This window comes from Anguilla rostrata, chromosome 14 (genome assembly GCF_018555375.3).
Source record: "Anguilla rostrata isolate EN2019 chromosome 14, ASM1855537v3, whole genome shotgun sequence".
Classification (NCBI taxonomy): domain Eukaryota; kingdom Metazoa; phylum Chordata; class Actinopteri; order Anguilliformes; family Anguillidae; genus Anguilla; species Anguilla rostrata.
The window spans coordinates 7108996-7115061 of record NC_057946.1 but is presented as its reverse complement, the minus strand read 5'-3'; positions in this window follow the sequence as shown (position 1 = coordinate 7115061).

The following is a 6066-nucleotide window of genomic DNA, read 5'->3' as shown; positions in this document are numbered from 1 at the left end:
AAGGTAAATAACGCTAATTTCGTAATTATGTTATTCATCCCCTATCGCGGAACTAGCGGTATAGATTTTAAATGGAATGGTAACAGTGTAATGTAAGAAGGAACCCCCCCCCCGCTCGACAGACTCCAACAACACCTCCCCCAGCACATGGTATATCACATGGAAGTACACCTGAAAATCAGCCATAAGATGTGTTTATTAAAAGGTACTATGTTCTTTATAATCTCTGTTTGTTCTCTTTGTGGTGAAAATTTTTTTGCACCGAAACCTAGAATTAACTCATTAAGTTTCACATAATATGAAACATTTGCATCTGAGTTCTGGTCATAAATAAGCAATACATGGAAAGTGCTTAAGTATATATTTATATAAATATAAATATATCTAATTTGACATTAAAAGTATTCCGCCAAGAAGCATTCTAAGAGTTACTCATAGAAAATTGAATGTCATATTCAGTCTTGTGCATCATATTAAGAATAATATTCAAATGTCATGATAAAACAATGTTAGAAACCATTAACATTGTCTTGGAATGGTTTCAGTCCATGAATTACAGTCCGTGCATGTTTCAAATATGTTTCCATGATTGCAAAAATATGAATCGGACATGAATCAGTTTTTACCTGTACTATTTCTACATCATTCAAAACCACATTACAATCACTTTTTTGGAATGTTTCAAAATTTTATTGCAGTAAAGAACAATTTCAAGAGAAAGAGGTAGTAACAATGCTCTGTGTCCATTTAAAATGTTTTCAAAGAAGAAACTTCACTGTTTACATTCTGCACCCTGTACATTTTGAAAGAAAATGTAATATGTTTATGGATAATTTAAGAATGCACACATGATGTGCTCCTTTCCTGAGTGATCATTTTTATAAAAGTTACTTATGAGGACAGAGCTGTAAAGCATTTATAATGTATATGCAGTATTTGAAAATTGTGATTTAAGACTGTATTTTTGGTTTAAAGGGGGAAATGTGACATTTTAAAGGCTTATATTTTTAAGGCTTTTTTCTTAACCAAAAAATGGTTAAGAAAAAAGTTTTGTTGCTATTTGATTAAAAAATAATGTGCTTTATATGCGGTATGCAAATTATTTCTTTTAAATGATTTTGGCAAATCAGCACCAATAATTTTATCCTATAAATAATCAACCATGAATTCAACTATTAAATTATGCATTTATCATGGTGCTCGTACTTATTTCTTTTGTTTGATTTTAAGTGTGTTAAATGTGGATTTGAATGGAATTGGTTTTAAATATGTTTTTATATGTGCAGCACAACACAATTCTTTTTAGCCTCTGGTGCCTTAGAAACAATAATGGCAAATAGACAGTGTATACTGTATATACTTCCACAAAAAACATGGAGGCCAAATATTTTCTGTATTGAGTTTTTACAACAGAATCAAGCTTTTTCTGGCTTTTTACTAGTTATGGATTAACAGCTTGTATATATGCTTACATACAATAAATTTAATTTAAAAAAACAACAACAAATGTTTCCATGTACTTCTCTACTTTGTGTCCCCTTTTTACATGCTTAATAATTTACCATGATCACTACCAGGGATATGTCAGAATTGTGTTAGAGTTTCAAATTGGAAAATAAAATCAGTGCTCCTCTAAACGCAGTTGCTCAAATATGTTCAATAACCAGTTAACAGATGAAGTAGTTCTTATAATCATACACTGACTGTCTGGATAATACCAGAAAAGAAGCCGTCATCTCTTTGGAGGGAGTCCTCGCGAGTCTCACTATTATAATTGTGACTACCTCTGGTCATCCACGAGAGGGCAGAATAAGTCTACATATCAGGCCAATAACCAATACATATTTATTTTGTCCACTGGGTGGCGGAATCATTCTCCATTAAGTTTCCGGAATAACTTCATTTTAACCATGAAATAAACATGTTTTTACCTCTCACCTATTTAATACGGTAACCCAATTAGAAGTCGTATCAAAACTTATCGATTCCTTATTAATAACACCCCAGCCATGGCCAACACCCAGCATTAGCCAATTGTTCTAACTCATTATTCAAAACAAAAATGTAATACTTATTTACAAATTAGATTTGACAGGATAAACGGGTGCTATTTAAACCGGAAAAGAAAAAAAATCAGCGTCATATGTTGGCCTACATCGAGTCACGGCAATAGAGCTTCGGTCTTATTTTCCTGATTAAGCTTTTTAACCTTAACCATTGGCAACAAGGCACTTTGAAAAGACAGAATGCGTTATGCAAACTATCTATTTTATATTCGGTTCTTAATGGTATGGTGCTTCCAGTAAATGAAAATTAATTGTAAGGTACTCGATTAGGAGTGAGGTTGTGCCACTGAAACGGTTCAGTATTCATAGACACGGCCACCTGCTACGGGCTGTTGTGAAATATATAGGCTACATTTACGATATGAAGACACGAAACCTCAAGCCGAATTTTGGGATAATAACGTGGAAGAATATCTTGACTGGATCTGTCTGTATCTCACGGTATGAGGCTGAATTATCTTGTCAATAGGAATTTGTTGATAATGTTTATGATTATGTACTGTAAATGATATTTTAATTGGAATGGTTGGTTTTGAGCAATCTTGTGAGCCATAATACTTTACATGAATTGTTTTTGTGTATGTGTGTTTTGTGTATGTGTGCATTTGTGTTCTTTATAATGATTACAATTATAATCATTATTTATTTAAAAAAAATGTTATATAGGCTAATAAATATATTTGAGCATTCACTCCCGACTAACGGGTAATTTTAATTTAATTTATTTATTTATTTATGTATTAATGATTATTTAAACGATTCAAAATAGTATCATTCCGGTCTGTTGATAATCAACTTTGGGAGAGAAAAAAAAAACATTTAAAAGACAAGGCATCAACACAAAATCTGGATTATTTAAAATAGTTACAAGTTTAACATAATTATAATCCATAGTTACCCGCGCTTTTGTAGTGGTTTGATTAATTTGATTTGTCTCCACGTGGGATTGTCCAGATATTTACTGTTCTCTTCCCCTGCAGCGTTCTTTTTATTTGAGACTATGCTGCGCGCGGGCACTAGATCACAAACAGCCTTTGTAAATGGTTATTGTACAAATCGCAATATCTTTCGTGGGCTAACATAACTGCGAAGTGAAGGTCAGCCCATTACCCATTTTACAAAGCATTTCACACCAACAAATGCATTATAAACAGAGAGACGATAACAATGGGTCTAGATATTAGATAGATGTTCAGTAGCCTAGTTGGAGTGAAATAAAAACGCTCACTCAATTAACCCAGTCTTATTTTAATTGATTTAATCTTCTGAAATGTGTTCTATAGCTTAATGTATTTTTTGCCTGGTACGTTTCTTAAGGGGTCGATGGCTAAGGAGGCACAAATATATTTATCTTTTTATAATCTGAAATAAGAGAAATAATGTTTTAAATAAACACATTTAAATAAGTAAAGTTTGCACGTCAGAGAAACAGATTGTTGCTGTGGCTAGATGCTTTACTGTTTGATTGAACTGTCCTGAATACATCATCTGTAGTTCGCCTAAACAATTCGAAAAATATTTAGTTATTTTTAAGAATTCAACCATATCATTATTGGGAATATTAGTTTTGTACGTTGCTACATTTTCATCTTTTGCAACTTCAGCATGATATATTAAATTATTTTTTTTGGTTTATCACATTTTCCCCTACAACTGAACTATATTGTAACGCAGGCTATGCAATCTGTCGAAACTTCGAGGAATTTAATTATTATGCAAAGATATTATAGTGCTATAGCGCAGCTTGTGATGTTATTATTATTATTATTATTATTATTATTATTATTATTGGTGTTGTTGTGTTCACTGTTCAAACATTTCGCTTTTTGAAGTTACTATCTACTTAGATATATATGATTGACATTTACAAGCTAAAATGATTATCACATTAACCGCACAATTGCTCACTGGTCGCTCAGTTCCATTGAGGGGGAGGTGGCAAATGCACAGACAATCACAAATGGCCACGTGCGTATAGGCCTACAGGTTATAATATATGAAAATCTGTGTTCGACCGATTACATTACCGTTTATTCGATTCTTTATCATTATCTACATGTATTATATTGGCAGTAGTATCAGCAGGTTGTTTTAGAGGAAAATGAAGTATGCCCACTTTTGTGTATCAGACGTTGTGTATGAAAATACTGTATTGATTGAAATAATAGAAGCATAATTTTGATTTGTCTTGACATGATGGCAATTTTATATATCTCCTCCCCCAACAACCACCATTGATTTGCACATGTTGTTCAGTCACACGGAAGTAACCAAACCAAATACACGAGTCAAATTAATATTGTCCGCAGATAACAGTATTTAAACAATTACGCCAAGACAATGGACGACCAGGGTAGGTAGCCTATATGTGCGAAATTTACGAGTGTAGGCTGTGTAGTGCACATTTTAAGAGTAAATGTCTGGCGTCGTAAAGTGCAATGCCCCGGGGGTAGATTTAATACGAGTGAAAGTATTATGCGGAATCGGATTGAGGAGATTTAGGCATCTGTCTAATGCAGCTAATAGCCCTTACATTAGTAAGATTGAACTGAGAAAGACGACATCAGATCTACCAGGATTAGAAGGCTATCCGCGCAGTTCATAAGCTGATGAAGAAAATCTCCTCGGATATTTAAAAGCACGTAGACAATGCAAAAAGATAACATCGAGGGCAGACTGCAGTCGTTTTCTTGGTTGGGAAACATTTTTGATGCTTTGTTACATAACTAATGGGATGAAACAACAACATCAGCAATGATAAATCCCCCCCACCCCCCGGCCACACACACACACACACCCAAGTATTTGTAGTAGTCTACAGTAATCTTGGGATTATTACCTACAAAAGAAACATTAACTTCCTAGGTTTTTCAAACATCTCTGCTTTTCTGTTTTATTTCTAATAATTCAGATAGGCTAGTGCTTCATATAAATACACAGTCTGATTTGTCATTCTGTTAATCGATTTGAGTAGCCAACCAGGGAGCTGTGCGTTTCAAGTTCTCGGGTATAAAAATATGTGTACATTGCAGAAGGCAATCCACAGAAGATATGCACACAAATGTATTTTCTTTCAGTGGACACAAATATATATTAACATGCAATGTTGTCCATGTGAACCTATGTAATTATTTCACAGAATTAAAGCAGCTTAGATTGGGAGTTTATCCATATTCAGTACATATATATATATATACACACACAATCCTCCTCCTGAAAATTCTAAGCTGGTTTAGATGGTTTATGCTGTGTTTTTGACACTTCTAGCTGGTCATGGCTGGTCTGTGGCTGGTCAAAGCTGGTCTCTAGCTGGACAAAGCTGGTCAAAGCTGGTTAAATTGGTAGAGTAAGCTGATAGTAAAACTGGTCGACTATCTTATTATATAAACTGGTCAGCTGGTGAACAGCTGGTTGACCAGCTAAACGTGCCGAAAAACACATCTTAAACCTGCTTGACCAGTTTAGGCTAGTTTAAGCTGGAATTTTTTGGAAGGGCTAGCGCGAAGCATTACATGAGAGGAATTTCGCATTACAGGGCCACAAAGTGTGCTTTCATTATGTAGTGACAAGATGAGTCAGCACACACAGTTTAGATGACTGGCTTAGCACTGTATGTACACTGTACCGTAGGCCTGGTTCTCTCTGGACAATATTAGCAGGCAGACCAATGAGCAGACCAATGACCAATGCCAGTGCCAAGTTCATTATATTTAAGATATAGTAATGCATCTCCTTTCCAATAAATGCATGACAGCACAAGCTCATGCACAATAGAAATTCAGTCATCCCACTTCCTTATCTTCTAAAATGGATGCTCTGCTAAAATGGGTTTCTGTAGTGGATTATCACCGTAGATGGCATTTGGGGTTGTGACCTTAGATTAAGAGCCACATTATTTCTGTCCATGGTTGCTATTTATCTGCATCACAGCAGTTATAATTTCAATTACACAACACGCACGGTTTGTACTGATGAACATACTGGTAATTTCATTTGTCTG